Here is a 19,963-nt window from a genome sequence, read left to right on the forward strand (position 1 = left end):
TATGTTTTTCCAAACACTTAGTAGAGATGAGAGTTGGCCTTATAAACCTTAGTTACATTCATTAGGTCCTAGGCCAGTTTATTCTTTCATTTAGAAAATATGTATTGAGTACAGACTGCGTTGGGGGCTGCTTAAAGTGCATGTGAGATGCCTGTCAGTGTACAATTTTCAAAATATTAAAAACATAATTCTCATGAAAAACATAGCAAGCACATGTCAAAGTTGTATTTGAGTCATTCACGAGGGATTCATCAAGATAATCAAGCTGATTCAAAGAAATATGCAAGATAAAAATAAATATATGCTATATACACATATATGAATACATATATATATATGTAGAAAAAGAGAGAGCCATATAGAGGAAGAGTCAGTTTAACAACAAAAAAAATGCTGGAATAAGATTTCTAAATTGGATTTTAAAAACAGTCAATTTCTAAAGTATAGTAAAACCATAATTTTTGTGGTAATAATTCTCTCTACTAGACAAAATATCATTTACATATTATTAGTTTCCTACAAGTTCAGCCCTAACTTTACAGAGTATAGCCCTTAATTAAGGTAAATAGTAAGTCAAATGAAACCAATTGACCCATGGACGGGCTTATTACCCAATGCTCTATGACATAGTAAGAACATGCAGTCATCCTTTTTTCCTTATTTCTAAGTTTTGGGTGATCTTTCTTCACATGATGAACAAAAGCCAACACAGTCTCTACCCTCAAGGATCTATCACCTAGTCACATTATCATTGCATTATCGATTGCAAAAATAAGTGCAGATGTCAGCTGTGTTGAGATCTGTGAAGGAGAGGTACATGATGGTTACGAGTGTTTACAACGGGGATGTATCTAAGCAGGGGATCAGGAAGGCACCAGTAGGAAGGAGACACCAGAAACACTAGGGAATGTTGAGCAGCAGTGAACCAGATGGGCCCTCTCTTCCCTATGCACACATCTCTCCATGCATGTGACGATTTCCCTTACACATACACATTCAGTCCTTCCTCCCCTCAAAAATTCAGACCAGAAAGTTCACTTGGAGAGCGCACAGACATCTCACGTTGGCGCATTGAAAGCAGAATTCCTGGTCCTGCTCACACCAAACGTCCACTCTTCTCATAGCCTTTCTGCTGTAGTAAGTGGCACCACCATCCATCCAGTTGATCAAACCAAAGTTTCAGGAATTCATTCTGATTTTTCTCTTTCCCTCACTCCCCCTACCCTAAAGCAGTTTGTCAGTTAACACTGCCTGCTCTTCCTTACAGTATGCGAAATCCACCACCTTCCCACCACTACCCAGGGCCAAGACATCAACATCCCCTCTTTCTTGTGAACTATTTCAGTCTTTCCACCAAGACTTCGTTCTCCACTCAGCAGCTCATCTAAATCTCATCTGAAAGGTAAATCTCATCTAAAAGGTAAAATCCCATCATGTCGCTCTTCTAAAATCCCTCCAGTGGGAACTGGAATAAAATCTAAACTTCTCCCACTGACTCGCACAGCCCTAAGACACCCGGACTTCGACCTTCATACCTTCTGATCTCAGCTGTTACTCTTTCCACCCCCACCCCCAGCCCCACCCCTCACTCTACTCCAGTCACACAGTTCTTCCTTCATTTCTTCAAACATTCCACGCTTATTCCCAGCTATGGCCATGGAGCTTGTAGTTCTCTCTTTCTGACATGTGTTCCCTTGTTACTTTTGCCTGTCTGTCTCCTTTCATTGTCCAGCTCTCAAGCCTAAATGTTACATCTTTAGAAAGGTCTTCCCTAAGCACCCATCTAATGTACACCTAGTTTCTCTCCATTAGATCCTTTGACTTTAATTCTCTGCATGATGTCATCATGAGCTAGTATTTCTCCTTGTTTACTTCCTCTTTCTTTTCTGTCTGCCCTTCCTAACCCACCCTCTCCATACATTGGAATTTTAGTTGTACCTCCAATGCCTACAACAGTGCCCGACACGTAGCAGGTGCTAGAAAATAATTTTGAATACATGAACCTTCAAAGAGGGAAAGGAAAATCACTCAGGCAAAGGGAGACAGGAGAATAAAGGACCAAAAAAAAAAAAATTCAGTGTAATAAGAAACTGGGAGCACAGAGAGCAGAAGGGAGCAGGGTGAAAAGGACAGTGGAGAGTGAGAAGCCGCCAGCCCACACAGCACTTGGAGGGATTTCAAGGAGTTTCATCTTCATCCAAAGACTAATGAGAAGACAGACATAGGGCTGAGAAAAGGATAATATACTAGTGGTCGTGAACTCAAACTGAAACTTAATAGAAAAAAATAAGGCCATTGCTATAGCGATGGGCCCTCAGGTACAGTCAGAGCAGAAATGCACTGACCCACATCAGTTCATTTCTCTCCCCATGACAGGCACAGGCATCATCACTTCCAACCTCACCACTGTCAAGTGAACAACAGCCCAAGAAATGAACTTTCACTTCTTCCAGTACAACATGCTGCTTTCCAACTCAGGCCCGCCCTGCATACGGTTTCCTCTACGTACACAGCTCTTCCAACCTCCAACTCGTTTGCCTAGTTAACTCCTTTTTTCCCCTTCGCTTCTCTGCTGAAACCTCATTTCCTCAGGAAAAGCCTTCTCGGACCCTCTCCCCACACAATACTGTGTCAGAGCACACTGTTACAGGTCCCTGAATAATTACCTAATTACCATTATTTCCTTCATAGCAGTAATCACAGTATCACATATGGTTGACAATGAAAGCTGTCAGACTGCATAGCATCCCAGAGTTTCTACGTGGTAGCTGTGTAAACATAGGCAAATTATACAATCTCCTTGAAGACTTCAGTTTCATCATCTGTAAAACAGGAATAATAATAGTCACTACTTCAATTTTTTTTTTTTTTGAGACAGAGTTTCACTCTTGTTACCCAGGCTGGAGTGCAATGGCACAATCTCAGCTCACTGCAACCTTCACCTCCCAGGTTCAAGTGATTCTCCTGCCTCAGCCTCCCAAGTAGCTATGATTACAGGCAGTCACCAGCACTCCCGGCTAATTTTTTATATTTTTACAAGACAGGGTTTCTCCATGTTGGTCAGGCTGGTCTCGAACTCCCGATCTGTCCACCTCGGCCTCCCAACATGCTGGGTGATCTGTCCACCTCGGCCTCCTAACATGCTGGGATCATAGGCGTGAGCCACCACACCTGGCTACTTCAATTTTAAGAATATTGAATAACACACACAATATGCTTAGCATAATTCCTAGCATGCAATTATGCATTCAGTAAATGTTAGCTATCATCATCACTATATTATGATTTGTAATGGTGTATTTATCCATTTGACTAAGTAATGATGCCTCTCACTTCCACCAGACTGGCGTCTCCATTAGGGAAGGAATGAGGTCTTACTCTGGCAGGGTACGGTGCCTGGCTCAAGTAAGAGCTCAGTTAATATTAGTTGAATGAACAGATATACAGTCTTTTCTTGAATGGAAAATTAATGGTCCTGTAATATTCCTTTGCAGGACTGTACCTAGAAACACTGGAGTCTGGCATTGCAAGATGCATTTTGCAGTTGTGACTTACGATGATGATTGTCTAAGTCTGTTCCAGCTGCTATAAAATTGCAAGAAATTCAGAAAGCTGGGTACAGTGGCTCATGCCTGTCATCCCAGCACTTTGGGAGGTTGAACCAGAAGGATTGCTTGAAGCCAAGAGTTGGAGACCAGTCCAGGCAACAATGCAAGATCCTATGTCTACAAAAAAATGTTTGAAAAATTAGCCAGACATGGTGGTATGCCCAGAAGCAGGGTATGCACCAGCTATTCAGGAAGCTGAGGAGGAGGACTGGTTGAGTCCTGGAGTTTGGAGGCTGCAGTGAGCTATGATAATGCCACTGCACTCCAGCCTGCATGACAGAGAGAGATCCTATCTGTAAAAAATAATAAGTAAATAAATAAAGGAAATGAAGAAAACATTTCTAGCAAGTATTACTACGAAAGATGATTTGGTGCTGGAATAGATGTATTCATTCAAGTTAATTTTATTGAGTATCTAATATGTTCAGTATGCCTAGGCACTGGGGATGGAGCAAGAAATCAAACAAATCAAAACCCCTAACCTAATAGAGTTTTAATTCAAGTGGATAAGAATCTTGTTCAATTTTTTCTTAAGTGTCAGATACATACATTTCTTTGTACCCCATGCTTTTCCTTTTAATTTGCAGTCATGTGAACACTTTTGTAAGTCTAAAACTAAGCCATTTATAAACCAGTCCATGTGTCATTCTCCTCCTGTTAGCCTACAAGTCAAGTCTTCAATTCTTTCCACAGCCCCCGCAGCACTCAGCTCATTACTTAGGGCGCTCAGCACTCACATGCAATCTGAACTCAAGCAATATGCTGCACAGGCTCCATGAGAAAAGAAAAAGAGAGCTCACGTTCCACCAAGCTTGATCTAGGACAAGAAAATCTAGAGGCCATTTGGATCAAGTGAGGAAACCCTGTGGAGGAACCAGCCTCCAGCAAACATGAGAAAGTTACGTTACTGACCCTTTTTTTTTTTTTTTTTTTTTTTTGAGACAGGGTCTGTCTCCCAGGCTTACATGCAGTGGCATAATCATGATTACTGCAGCCTCCGTCACCCAGGTTCAGGTGATCCTCTGACCTCAGCCTCCCAAGTAGCTGGGACCACAAACCACACGTGTGTGCCACCACCCCCAGTCCCCTCTTATTCTTTTAACTTCCTCAGCAGGGCTCTTGCTAAAGTGACAGATGTCCCTCTTTGCCTTTGAATAGCTAGCTCTGCTTTGGAATTGCCCTTAGTGTTGCTCAGGTGCCGAGGAGGATTCTGGGTGAGAACATCGGGCCTATTTTTTCAGGTCCATGGATCTCTCAGCTTGAAGTCAAGATCTCATTTCCTTCTTACAGACCTGCCCCTTCCTCCCCTTTCCAGCTGGCAAAGAAGCAGGCTGCTTCTTCCAGGTTTCAGAAACTGCGGTCATTTCATGGTGCAAGAAGTCAGACTGTGTTTTGTTACAAGCAGCAGAAAGCTCTGGGATCCGGCCTAGGAGGGAGCTCGGCCAAAACATTGGGTGGGAGGGGTAATCCGTTTGATCCAACTTCAAATCCCACCACTGACTCCTTTGAACAAGGGCTGTCAAATGAAGCCCTCTCCCAGCAAGCTGTGTGAAATTGGAGACTCCACTTACCTTCTGCCTCTTAAAATTAGGCAAGCCCTCCACGCAGCAAGAGAGTAAGTGGCAAGCGTGCAGACAGCTCTTTCTGAGCTGGATGATTTAGTGAAGCAGCTGTGGGGGATACAGGAGGGGGGATTTAAAAGAAGGACCCAGTGGACTGAGGAGGACTATTCACCCCCTATTTGTGATGCTGGTAAGAGCAATATTGATTGAGAGGTGGAGGGAGGAGAGCTTGCTGTTCTTAAGGCTTTGAGCTTTTTGCCATGGAGTCAGTGGGTAGCCTTTGAAGACAGGTTCCCCCACCCCATTTCCCACTCAGGGCCTGGGAAGGGACTTAGGCTAATACAATGATCTGGGAACAGCCAAAATCCAGTTGCTGTTTGGCTCTGCACTTCCAGGGAAATGTGAGCTGTCTGTTTCTCATTACTTTGCTCTTATCACATCAGGCTGTTCTTGTGGGGAAGCAGTTTCATTTCCAAGAAACCTGCTTTGCTTCTCTTCCCTTGAAGTCCTCCAAGCTCTTGCCTCCTCCCTCTTGCCTACCCCTCCCTCATCATCTCACCTCTTATTCCATCTGCTAGTGACCCAATTTCTTCCCCACCTACGAACTAAGCTGCTACCAGCCCCGAGCTAGCACCAGATCTAGAAAATAAAAAGATTACCGTTTGGTCAGTGACTGCAGCAGATGGCAAAATATGACTCCCCTTCCTTGTGTTTCTAGGTTATTACTTTCTTGCCTATGGTGTTAATGGGACTGAGAACCTCAGCCCGTTTTGTGGTCATAAACCAGAAACTTGGAGAAAGTACCCAGTATGTTTGCAGGTGGCACTCCTTGTAAAAGACACTTGGTAGCCCATAGTCTGAAAGGCAGGACAAAGCAAATCATGTAGGTAAGTCCAGCCACCATGCTCCAACACCATCGCCTTCAGGACACGAAAAGGTATGAACAGCCAAGTCCTCTATTGTCACACATGCTCCATGAGGACCTGGGGACCTTCTCAGCCAGAAGGACCAGCTGGATGGCTGCTTCTTGCTCAGGCATCCCTCAGGAGACCTTGGGGAGCCCCAAGTGCCTCTCTCCCAGTTCCTATCATGTGCACTTGCTTTTATTCTTACTTTCTTCTTTCTGCCTCTCACCTTTTATCTGCCCCTGCCTTTCTTCTATCATCCCCATCTTGTTAAAAAAAAAAAAAAAACAGAAAGAATGAATAAGACCTACTCTGATAGCACAATCAGGTGACTACGGTTGATAATGACAACTGTACCTTTTAAAATAACAAGTGTAATTGGATTGTTTATAACTCAGAGGATATAGATACCCCATTCTCCATGATGTGCTTTTTTCACATTACATGCCTATAACAAAACATCTCATGTACACCATAAATATATACACCTACTATGTATCCCCCAATTTTTTTAATGAAAATATCTTCCCTATATTTTCCAGTTTCACTCATGACTGTCATTGAAGGGTTTACTGAGTCCCACATCACCCAGGGTCCACTGAGATGTCCCTGCCCTTCAGCTTTAAGGAAGATTACTTCAATTCTACTCATGCTTATGCCCTGCCCTGTAAAGATCCAAAGTCCTCCTCGGGTTGTCTGTGAATTCCTTAAGAGGTAGATCCCTTTAGTCTATTCTGGCTCTCAACTCCTGCTTCCAGTGAGCTAACCAACCATGAAGGTTGTTGATTCTGTGCCTGCTATGCTACTTCTTTCTATGCCAGAATCACCAAGGATAAGAACCTGACACTTCCCTCAGTTTAAAAACAACTCTCACCAGGCTCATGTATGTGAGTAGATTAAGAAGTTCACATTGGAGAACCTCACACAGCTTCCAATTGCAAACAGATATCCCTTTGTATGAAACGGTCAAACCACACTTGCAGATTATTCATAGACTCCATGACCCCAGAAGCCCCAGCCTCACCCGCTTCTCTGCCCCCTTTTCCTCTTTCCATCTCTCTTCTTCACCAGCTCGTTTGTGGATAAGCCTTTGTAATGACAAAAGGGCCATCCATTTTAACAGGTCTGTCTTCCTTGCAAGGCTGTTGTAAATATTAAATTTTTGTTAATTGTGATTTGAAAAATTATAGTTGTATACATTTATTGGGTACAATTTTACTTTAATTTTTTTTTTGAGATGGAGTTTTGCTTTTTTTTTTTTTTTTGATGGAATCTCACTCTGTTACCCAAGGTGGAGTGCAGTGGTGCGATTCCAGTTCACGGCAACCTCTGCCTCCCAGGTTCAAGTGATTCTACTGACTTAGCCTCCTGAGTACCTGGGATTGCAGGCGCACACCACCACACCTGACTGATTTTGTATTAGTCAAGACAGGGTTTCACCATGTTGGCTACACTGGTCTCAAACTCCTGACTTCCAGTGATCCACCCGCCTCAGCCTCCCAAAGTACTAGGATTACAGGCATGAGTGACCACACCCACCCATTTTTACTTTAATTTTTAATTATAAAATATTTTAGGCATCTAGAAAAGTATACTAGTATATTTTAAGACTCAACAGATTTAAATAACATGTAGTGGATGCTAAAATGTTGCTATTTTTGCTTCAGGTCTCTCTCTCTTTCCCACCCCCAGCATTCCCCCCCACCAAACAAAAAAATAAAATGCTTTGCATGCAGCAAAAGCCTAGAGCCATCCCTTTCCTTCCCTCCTACCTCCTTTAGCATTAACCAGTATCCAAAAGTTGTTGTGTTATTCTCATGCATGATTTGTATTTTCATTATATATAAATGTTTCCATAAACAACATACAGTATTGTCTGGGGCATCTAAAAATATTTGCTTAAATGGTATATCATAGTGGATGCTGAGAATGAGCTTTATGAGCAAGAACAACATTATCTTACTCTGGTTTCTATTTCTTACAATCTCAGCCTTGAGCCCAGTGGCCCAACATCTTGTAGGTAGTCCATAAATATCTTCTGAATACACTGCATTACTTTGTAGTGCCTCCAAATCCTCAATAATAAAGTATGCCAAATTAAGAAGTGACCCAAGATAGGTGGTTATTTATATACTTTTTAATTTTTGGCCTAAGAAATTTCAATAACTATGGTTAACTGTTCCCACATAGGTACATTCTTCCTGAGATTAAGCGGGGGCTTTATAAATACCTCAGTAAGAAAACTTCTATTCACAAGGCCCAATGTGTCTTCCTTTACTTAGCCCTTATTCAATGAGATCCCCTGAGACTGAAGTTCTTAGCCCATGTCCTCCTATTCACCAAACTGCTGAGTTCATGGATGAGTACATCCTCTCCTCTTCTCCTACCCTGAGTTCATCCCCTCAGATGCCATAAAGACTACTTGATGTTACCACCTCTGGAGCAGCCAAGGATACCAGCAGTCATTCAGTGATGGGTAGGGCTCACTTCCCTATGGTATTATTTATTCATCCAGACTGTGAGAAGCAGAATCCTTCAGGCTCTTGGCTGCAACTCCCTGTGAGGCAGAAACCTCACCCAAGGCAATGGTGCTGGGAGCTGCTGTAACCTCTCCTTACTCTGACCTTCAGTAGAGGGACTGTATCATTTATCTTCTAAACTCTTACAACTTGGGAGGAAAGATGGTGCCATTAATGATCATGCCAGGGTAATAGCCATCAATAAAGACCACTTTTGGCAAATCAGGATGTATGATCACCCTAAATCAGCAATCCTGTGTAAAAGCTGATCACAGTATCCCTTCTTATAAGGTGCCTCAAGTGATACACCATCCAGAGCCTCAGGAAATAATCCCCTCGGTCCCTCTTCCAAAATATGTCTAATGATGGATGAGTCCATTCTCTTATGGCAGCATGTGAAGACTTAATCCTAATATTGTTAAGTTTGGGGAGAAGGGACAGCTTTTTAGCAGAGAGTAATTAAACTCATTTTCCATTTCTTTTTCTCTTTCTCCACTAGGATGAAATTAGAGCCTACTCTTCCCTCCTAGTCCTCTGAAAGTTTGCAGAGAAATGGCAACATATGTCAGACAAGTATAAATCAGAGGAGAAAAAAATAAGACCATGGATGAAAACTGTGACTCTGAAGCAGAGTTTATTTGGCATCAACATTAGTGTTTACTGGGTGACCGTGTGGTTGCATGAGTAAGACCTTTATTTAGTATTAGGTAAATTTGTGTTTGAGTTTCAGCTTCACCAGTCTCTTCATAAGACCTTAGACAAATTCACACCTATAATCCTATTACCTTGGGAGGCCAAGGCAGGAGGGTTGCTTGAGCTCAGGAGGTTGAGGCCAGCTTGTGCAACATAGCAAGATCCCATCTCTACAATAAAAGTTTACAACTTAGCCAGGCATGGTGGCACATGCCTGTAGTCCCAGTTACTAAGGAGGCTGAGGTGGGAAGATCTCTTGAGCCTGGAATATCAAGGCTGCAGTGAGTTGTGATTGTGCCACTACACTCTAACCTAGATGACAGAGCAAGACTAGGTCTCAAAAACAAAAACAAAAAAGAAATAAAAGAACTGAAGGGGAGAGAAGGGCAGTCACACATGGGTCTAAAAAAAAATTGTAGGAGAACACAGAAAGTGAAGGAAAAGCAATATTGAAATAGAAATCAAATAATAATTTTTCCAGAACTTAAGAATGACTTCAATTCTCACATTAAAAGAGCATTTCTAGCACTGAAAAGAGCAACAAAATTCTCCTACATATACTACAGGGAAGTAACAAAATATGAAAAGCAAAGAGAAAGCATCCATATCACCTAGAGGAAGAAGATTACTCACAAAAGAATGACCATTATACAGAAAAGTCTCTCCATTAGTTAATAATAGATGCCAGAAAACAGTGGAATGATTTCTGCAAAGAGCTAAGGAAAAATACTTGTCCATCTCGATTTCTACACTCAATTAAATTCTCATGAAAAAAATAGGTTGCCATGGACCAGCAACCTCTTTTTCCAGGACCCCTCTCCATAGCAGAGAACTATTTTCTTTCTTTTGCTGATTAAATTTCCACTCTTAACCTCATTGATTGTGTCCGCATCCTTGATCTCCGTGGCTATGAGACAACAAACCTCAGGTATTAACCCAGACAATGAGTCCGCTTCAACAAGAGCCCCCAGACAAAGAGACCGCCTCAACAAGTCTCCTGGTAAAAAGGAGACAATCGGGCTGGGGGCTCACGTCTATAATCCCAGCACTTTGGGAGGCCGAGACGGGTGGATCACGAGGTCAAGAGATCGGAGACCATCCTGGTCTACAAGGTGAAACCCCGTGTCTACTAAAAATACAAAAATTAGCTGGGCATGGTAGTGTGCGCCTGTAGTCCCAGCTACTTGGGAGGCTGAGGCAGGGGAATTGCTTGAACCCAGGAGGCGGAGGTTGCGGTGAGCCGAGATCGCGCCACTGCACTCCAGCCTGGGTAACAACAGTGAAACTCCGTCTCAAAAAAAAAGGAGACAATCAAGGAATGAGACAATTGTTGATGACGTGTGCTAATTAAATAAATAGCGCTTTATCATATCCACTTTATAAATGAGAACAGCATTGTGATTACTCCCAGGGACTGTGTTCTATCTTCAGCGGCTGTCTGATTTTATACTCACAATTTAAATGGAAGGAATTTTGGAAAAAAAAAAATAACCTTGGGGGTTAGGATTTCAACATATGAATTTAGAGGGGGACAAAATTATTCAATCTATAGCAGGGTCTAAAAGCACAATTGCCCACCTAATCTCTAATTGATAGAGTAATATTAATATTTTATATCGTTTACTTGTTAAATGCAGTCCCAACCACTTCACAGTTTTGGATTATGGCACTCTTTAATCTCTCATTAAAAATAAAAGCACACCTCGGCCGGGCGCAGTGGCTCAAGCCTGTAATCCCAGCACTTTGGGAGGCTGAGGCCGGTGGATCACAAGGTCAAGAGATCAAGACCATCCTGGTCAACATGGTGAAATCCCGTCTCTACTAAAAACACAAAAAAATAGCTGGGCATGGCGGCGCGTGCCTGTAATCCCAGCTACTCAGGAGGCTGAGGCAGGAGACTTGCCTGAACCCAGGAGGCAGAGGTTGCGGTGAGCCGAGATCTCGCCATTGCACTCCAGCCTGGGTAACAAAAAATAAATAAATAAATAAAAACACACCTCTTTTGAACTCTAATAACCCTCCAGATGCTGCTCCATTTCTCTGTACATTTTATTTAAGGGTTGTCTACAAATGTCGTGTCCACTTACTCATTTTCCACTTTCTTGTTACTGGCTACAATCTGAGTTTCACCTCCACCACTATACAACACTTACTCTTGTCTAGGTTACCTGTAATCTCCCTGTTACCAAATCCTGTGAGCACATTTCTGCCCTCATTTCAGTTGATTTCATAGTAGCACTCAATGCAGTCCACCACCCCTACCATATTGGAACCCCCTCCTATGTTGGCTTTTGTGGCACTCTTCAGTCTTGGTTTGGTTTTCATTTTATACCGTTGTCTACCTCTTGCCTGTCTCCTTTACTACTCTTGTACTCAATCTTTAAATGGTGACACTTCTCAAACCCCAGTGGCACCACTCCTTTGTCTATACTCCTTCTCCTGATGTAACCCAGTAGTTTTCAACAGGGTGTGATTTTGCTCCCTAGAGGACATTTGACAATAGCTAGAGACATTTTTTACTCTAACTGCTGAGAGTATGTCACTGGCTTCTCGAGGTCAGAGGCTGGAGACACTACTAATCATTGATGGTGAGTATACAATCCTGAAATGCACAGCGCAGCCTCCCACAACTAAGAATTATCTGGTCCAAAGTGCTGCTGGTACATTGAGAAACCCTGTACATTCAGTCCTTCACCTTTTTTACTGTCTGTGGCAGACAGTATGTCTTGTCTTCTGGTATCTATTCCCTTCTTTTTAGTAATGGAATTGACATTTCATCAGGTGGCCTACAGCCATCCAGTTTATAGACTCTATGTTACAGCCTCTCTTCCAGCTAAGTAACGTGTTACTCCAGGGTCATTTCCTTAAGAAGAAGGTGCTATCTTTTCCCTTTTTCTGAATGATAGGATATAATCTTGGTCCTATTAAACCAATTTCCACCATTTAGAGAAAAATAATATTCAAGGGATGACAAATAAAATGAAAGTGCCATGAATCCCTGAATGACCTTGTGGAGTGGAGCTGTCTAACTAGACCACCCACCTATCTCTGAACCATGACATGAATGAGAAAGAAACTTGTGCCTTGTTTGATCCACTATATTTGGGTGCCTCATTTTAAAAATCTTATTTGATTATCTCCCACTGACACACCATCTATATAATAACTGATGGAGCTATAATTTGTAATTATGACCTTGAGTTCCTCTCTAAACTCCAGATTTATAAATTAACTACCTACTTGATATGTATTCTTGCATATTGCCCAGAATCCCAAAGTACATTTTCAAAATGAACCTCCTGATTTCATCACCAAACCACCCCTCTTTCAGCCTTTCCTCCACTCAATAAATGGCTGGAAATTATAAATCATCCTTCATCACTCTCTCAACCCTAAATCTATGCCTTTATTTTTGCTCCCAAAATAAGCATGATACATGCCCATTTTCTTATGGCTATTTCTACCATCTTGGTTCATGCCACTACCATCTCCCTCCTGGACCATTGTGATAGCCTCTGCACCCGGCTTCCTGTATTTTCCTTTGTTCCTCCCATTCATTTTCCACAGAGAAGCTGGAGGAAATCTTTCTAAAATAACAATCAGATAATCACATGCCTTTCACAAGGCTTTTCAATGTCTACCTAATGCATTTAAAATAGAACTCATAATTCTTACCCAGAGTCTACAAAGACCAGCACAATCTAATCCCTGTACAGCTTCATCTTGGGCTGTTCTTGCCCTTTACACCTGATGCCCAAGCCATACTGGTCTCCTTTCAGTTCCTCACACAAAGCTCTTGCCTACCTCAGCACCTTCACTCATACTTTTCCTTCCGTTTTAAGTGCATTGATTCCTGCTTTCTGCATAGTTGACCCACCTCCTTCTGCAATTTCCTATCTTCAGAGATGCCTCCAGGGTCATGCCAAATCAACTTCTTCCCTCTCGCCTTGGTATTCTCTGTTAATGTGCCCTGTTTATTTCTGGAACTTATCACTATTTATTATTATATACATATACTAAAGTGTGTGTAGTCTATCTCTCCCACAAATACATGGATTATGGTTGTTTTATTCACCAATATGTATCTGGTATTAACACTGCCAGGCACACAATAGGTACTCAAGATTATGTGAGTGTGACTGTGTGTCTCAGTTGTTTATTCATATTTATTGAATGAAATAATGTTTCAACAAAGCATGGTTTACCCTGGATATCTCCCCATAAATTCTATCCAGTTGAAAGCAGGATACAAGGAACGTTAAGGGCAGCTTGAAAGGGGAAAGAGTTGCACTCAAATGACATGAAACTTAATGAAAGATGATTAGACAAAGCAGAGGGTTGCGTGAGAGAGTAGAGCATGATGCTGACTTGAGAACATAGGTCTTTGCTCAAACCAGCATTCAGTTCCAGTAAGAGGAGGATGTAAAACAGGTCCAACTCTTAGAGGTTAATTGTTTAAGATAGAAGTTAGGAGGAAAAGAAAGAAATAGGACAGGAAGGGAAAAAGAAGAAAAGAGAAGAGAAAGCACAGAATGTTCTTAATGTTTTTATTCTCAATCAAGAGCAATGTATCACTATGGAAGAGGGAAATTAAATGAAATACTTGGAAAACTTTATTGCTGGAACTAATGTGATCTGTACCAGTCTTTGAGAAAGATCTTATTGAATAGTTGGCTGCCAGTCTGTCCCTGATGATAAACATTCTCTGTGTGTAAATTATTTACGTCTTTTTTTTTTTTTTTTTTTTTTTGGAGACAGGGTGGTTCTCTGTCTCTGGTGCCCAGGCTGGAGAGCAGTGGTGTGATCATGGCTCACGAAGCCTTGACCTCTCAGGCTCAGGCAATCCTCCCACCTCAGCCTCGCAAGTAGCTGGGACTATAGGTGCACGCCACCACTCCAGGTTAATTTTTTTAATTATTTGTAGAGAAAGGATCTTGCTATGTGTCCTACACTGGTCTCAAATTCCAGGCCTAAGTGATCCTCCTATCTTAGCCTCCAAAAGTGCTGCAATTACAGGCATGAGCCACCACATCTGGCCTCATGTCCTTTTTTTCAGCGAGAACTGGTCATACCACTTTCTTCCCCTTTTTCTGACACCGCCTAGAAGACCCATCCTACTCACAGTCTCACCACCCACACACACACCCATTGTGCAGGACTTCTCCAACCTGTGGCTGGTTTCACAACTTGCCAACATTGATCTGAGATGCCAGTGTTGGCTGTATTCTTCTGGTTTTCTTCCAAAGGGCAACAGCACCTAGAGGATGAGTACCATCAGAAACTAGCATTATTCCCAGGTCTGTTATATGCAAGGTGTTTTACTGATGTAAGATAGTCAATCCCTTAGAAAGTCCAATAAGAAAAGTATTGCTCTCCCCACTTTATGCATGTGGAAAATAAGGTTCAGAGAAGTTACCTGCTTTTTTCAGTCACACAGCTAGTGAGCATCTGTGTCTGCTCTGTTTGATCCCAAGCACATGCTCTTTTCTCTGCATATGGTATCTCTCAGCAATAATGCAGAAGTTTTTAGACACATAAAACTACCTCACTACAGCCCGAGTGATCTTTTAAAAAATGTAGACCTAATCATATCCAGCCCCAGCTAAAAATACTTCCTACAATAGTCCCTTACTACCTAGAGCTTATGCCACTCTCTCTCCTGGAAATACCCTTCAGCTCTAAATCTGCACCCAAATCCACGTACACACATGTATACACTCACACTCACTCATACACACACACACACACACAATTCAGTTTCCTTTAAATAACTACAGTCATGTGTCACTTAATGACAGGGATATAGCCTGAGAAATGTTGTGCAAACAGTATCGAGTTAACTTACACAAACCTAGAAGGCATAGCCTCCTACACACCTCGATTATATAGTCTATTGTTCCTAAGCTACAAACGTGTACAGCATGTTACTGTATTGAATACTGTAGGCAAATGTAACACAATGGTATTTGTGTATCTAAACATATCTAAACATAGAAAAGATACAGTGAAAATACGGTATCATAATTTTTTATTGCATTTTAGGTTTTGGGGTACATGTGCAGAACATGCAAGATAGTTGCATAGGTACACACGTGGCAGTGTGATTTGCTGCCTTCTTCCCCTCCACCCACATCTGGCATTTCTCCCCATGCTATCCCTCCCCAACTACACCCCACCACTGTCCCTCCCCTATTCCCCCCAATAGACCCCAGTGTGTAGTGCTCCCCTCCCTGTGTCCATGTGTTCTCATTGTTCATCACCCGCCTATGAGTGAGAACATGCGGTATTTCATTTTCTGTTCTTGTGTCAGTTTGCTAAGAATGATGTTCTCCAGATTCATCCAAGTCCCTACAAAGGACATGAACTCATCATTTTTGATTGCTGCATAATATTCCATGGTGTATATGTGCCACATTTTCCCTGTCCAGTCTATCATCGATGGGCATTTGGGTTGGTTCCAGGTCTTTGCTATTGTAAACAGTGCTGCAATGAACATTCGTGTGCATGTGTCCTTATAGTAGAACAATTTATAGTCCTTTGGATACATACCCAGTAATGGGATTGCTGGGTCAAATGGAATTTTTATTTCTAAGGCCTTGAGGAATTGCCACATTGTCTTCCACAATGGTTGAACTAATTTACACTCCCACCAGCAGTGTAAAAGTGTTCCTATTTCTCCACATCCTCTCCAGCATCTGCTGTCTCCAGATTTTTTTAATGATCACCATTCTAACTGGCGTGTGATGGTCTCTCAATGTAGTTTTGATTTGCATTTCTCTAATGACCAGTGATGATGAGCTTTTTTCATGTTTGTTAGCCTCATGTATGTCTTCTTTTGTAAAGTGTCTGTTCATATCCTTTGCCCATCCATTTTTGAATGGGCTTGTTTGGTTTCTTCTTGTAAATCTGTTTTAGTTCTTTGTAAATTCTGGATATCAGCCCTTTGTCAGATGGGTAAACTGCAAACATTTTTTCCCATTCTGTTGGTTGCCAATTCACTCTAATGACTGTTTCTTTTGCCGTGCAGAAGCTGCGGGGTTTGATTAGGTCCCATTTGTCTATTTTGGCTTTTGCTGCCAATGCTTTTGGTGTTTTGGTCATGAAGTCCTTGCCTGCTTCTATGTCCTGAATGGTTTTGCCTAGATTTTCTTCTAGAGTTTTTATGGTGCCAGGTCTTACGTTTAAGTGTTTAATCCATCTGGAGTGAATTTTAATGTAACGTGTCAGGAAGGGGTCCCGTTTCTGCTTTCTGCACATAGCTAGCCAGTTTTCCCAACACCATTTATTAAACAGGGAATCCTTTCCCCATTGTTTGTTTTTGCCAGGTTTATCCAAGATTGTATGGTTGTAGATATGTTATGTTGCCTCCGATGCCTCTGTTCTGTTCCATTGGTCTATATCTCTGTTTTGGTACCAGTACCATGCTGTTTTTGATTATGGTAGCCTTGTAGTATAGTTTGAAGTCTGGTAGTGTGATGCCTCCCGCTGTGTTCTTTTTGCTTAGAATTGACTTGGCTATGTGGGCTCTTTTTTGGTTCCATATGAAGTTTAAGGTGTTTCTTTCCAGTTCTGTGAAGAAGGTCATTGGTAGCTTGATGGGGATAGTGTGGAATCTGTAAATTACTTTGGGCAGTATGGCCATTTTCACGATATTGATTCTTCCTAACCATGAACATGAAATGTTTCTCCATCTGTTTGTGTCCTCTCTGATTTCGTTGAGCAGTGGTTTGTAGTTCTCCTTGAAGAGGTCCTTTACGTTCCTTGCTGGTTGTATTCCTAGGTATTTTATTCTCTTTGCAGCAATTGTGAATGGCAGTTCGTTCTTGATTTGGCTCTCTTTAAGTCTATTATTGGTGTATAGGAATGCTTGTGATTTTTGCACATTGATTTTGTATCCTGAGACTTTGCTGAAGTTGCTTATCAGTTTCAGGAGTTTTGAAGCTGAGACAATGGGGTCTTCTAGATATACTATCATGTCGTCTGCAAATAGAGACAATTTGTCTTCCTCCTTTCCTATTTGAATACCCTTTATTTCTTTTTCTTGCCTGATTGCTCTGGCTAGAACTTCCAGTACTATATTGAATAGGGGTGGTGAGAGAGGGCATCCTTGTCTAGTGCCAGATTTCAAAGGGAATGCTTCCAGTTTTTGCCCATTCAGTATGATATTGGCTATTGGTTTGTCATAAATAGCTTTTATTATTTTGAGATACGTTCCATCAATACTGAGTTAATTGAGGGTTTTTAGCATAAAGGGCTGTTGAATTTTGTCAAAGGCCCTCTCTGCATCAATTGAGATAATCATGTGGTTTTTGGTTTTGGTTCTGTTTTTGTGGTGAATTACGTTTATAGACTTGCATATGTTGAACCAGCCTTGCATCCCCGGGATGAATCCTACTTGATCATGATAGATAAGCTTTTTGATGTGCTATTGCAATTGGCTTGCCAGTATTTTATTGAAGATTTTTGCGTCTATGTTCATCATGGATATTGGCCTGAAGTTTTCTTTTCTGGTTGAGTCTCTGCCAGGTTTTGGTATCAGGATGATGTTGGTCTCATAAAATGATTTGGGAAGGATTCCCTCTTTTTGGATCATTTGGAATAGTTTCAGAAGGAATGGTAACAGTTCCTCTTTGTGTGTCTGGTAGAATTCGGCTGTGAACCCATCTGGACCTGGGCTTTTTTTGTGTGGTAGGCTCTTAATTGCTGCCTCAACTTCAGATCTTGTTATTGGTCTTTTCATAGTTTCAAATTCTTCCTGGTTTAGGCTTGGGAGGACACAGGTGTCCAGGAATTTATCCATTTCTTCCAGGTTTACTAGTTTATGTGCATAGAGTTGTTTGTAATATTCTCTGATGATGGTTTGAATTTCTGTGGAGTCTGTGGTGATTTCCCCTTTATTGTTTTTTATTGCGTCTATTTGGTTATTCTCTCTTTTCTTTTTTATTAATGTGGCTAGTGGTCTATTTTGTTGATCTTTTCAAAAAACCAGCTCTTGGATTTATTTATTTTTTGAAGGGATTTTTGTGTCTCTGTCTCCTTCAGTTCTGCTCTGATCTTAGTTATTTCTTGTCTTCTGCTAGGTTTTGAGTTTTTTTTGATCTTGCTCCTCTCGCTCTTTCAATTTTGATGATAGGGTGTCAATTTTGGATCTCTCCATTCTTCTCATGTGGGCACTTATTGCTATATATTTTCCTCTAGAGACTGCTTTAAATGTGTCTCAGAGATTTTAGTATGTTGTGTCTTCGTTCTCATTGGTTTCGAAGAACTTCTTTATTTCTGCCTTCATTTCAGTGTTTATCCAGTCGACATTCAAGAGCCAGTTGTTCAGTTTCCATGAAGCTGTGTGGTTCTGAGTTAGTTTCTGAATTCTGAGTTCTAACTTGATTGCGCTGAGGTCTGAGAGACTGTTTGTTATGATTTCAGTTCTTTTACATTTGCTGAGGAGTGCCTTACTTCCAATTATGTGGTCAGTCTTAGAGTAGGTGTGATGTGGTGCTGAGAAGAATGTATAGTCTGTGGATTTGGGGTGGAGAGTTCCGTAAATGTCTATCAGGTTTGTTTGTTCCAGGACTGAGTTCAACTCCTGGATATCCTTGTTAATTTTCTGTCTGGTTGATCTGTCTAATATTGACAGTAGAGTGTTAAAGTCTCCCACTATTATTGTGTGGGAGTCTAAGTCTCTGTAAGTCATTAAGAACTTGCCTTATATATCTGGGTGCTCCTATATTGGGTCCATATATATTTAGGATTGTTAGCACTTCTTGTTGTATCGATCCTTTTACCATTATGTAATGTCCTTCTTTGTCTCTTTTGATCTTTGTTGCTTTAAAGTCTATTTTATCAGAGACAAAAATTGCAATTCCTGCTTTTTTTTGCTCTCCATTTGCTTGGTAAATCTTCCTCCATCCCTTTATTTTGAGCCTTTGTGTATCCTTGCATGTGAGATGGGTTTCCTGGATGCAGCACACCAATGGGTTTTGGCTTTTTATCCAATTTGCCAGTCTGTGTCTTTTGATTGGTGCATTTAGTCCATTTCCATTTAGGGTTAATATTGTTATGTGTTAATTTGATTCTGCCATTTTGATGCTAGCTGGCTGTTTTGCTCATTAGTTGATGCAGATTCTTCATTTTGTTGATGCTCTTTAGCATTTGGTATGTTTTTGGAGTGGCTGGTACTGGTTGTTCCTTTCTATGTGTAGTGCTTCTTTCAGGAGCTCTTGTAAAGCAGGCCTGGTGGTGACAAAATCTCTGAGTACTTCCTTGTTTGTGAAGGATTTTATTTTTCCTTCACTTATGAAGCTTAGTTTGGCTGGATATAAAATTCTGGCTTGAAAATTCGTTTCTTTAAGGATGTTGAATATTGGCCCCCACTCTCTTCTGGCTTGTAGGGTTTCTGCCGAGAGATCTGCTGTGAGTCTGATGGGCTTCCCTTTGTGGGTAACCCAACCTTTCTCTCTGGCTGTCTTTAGCATTTTCTCCTTCATTTCAAGCCTGGTGAATCTGACAATTATGTGCCTTGGGGTTGCTCTTATTGAGGAATATCTTTGTGGTGTTCTCTGTATTTCCTGGACTTGAATATTGGCCTGCCTTGCTAGGTTGGGGAAGTTTTCCTGGATAATATCCTGAAGAGTGTTTTCCAGCTTGGATTCATTCTTTTTGTCACATTCAGGTACACC

The 19,963-nt window shown here is 41.5% G+C and overlaps 2 long non-coding RNA genes across 2 annotated transcripts in view; one reads left to right on the plus strand and one right to left on the minus strand.

Moving 5' to 3' along the window:
• Positions 1 to 19,963, minus strand: part of LOC144582876 (uncharacterized) — a 128,725-nt gene that overhangs the window by 57,515 nt on the left and 51,247 nt on the right. The window lies entirely within an intron of this gene.
• Positions 5,218 to 10,163, plus strand: LOC103793253 (uncharacterized). The gene is made up of 3 exons (XR_004743449.3): positions 5,218 to 5,360; positions 5,889 to 6,057; positions 9,094 to 10,163. It is a non-coding gene; the product is annotated as an uncharacterized LOC103793253 (long non-coding RNA).

This window comes from Callithrix jacchus, chromosome 5, assembly GCF_049354715.1.
Source record: "Callithrix jacchus isolate 240 chromosome 5, calJac240_pri, whole genome shotgun sequence".
NCBI lineage: Eukaryota > Metazoa > Chordata > Mammalia > Primates > Cebidae > Callithrix > Callithrix jacchus.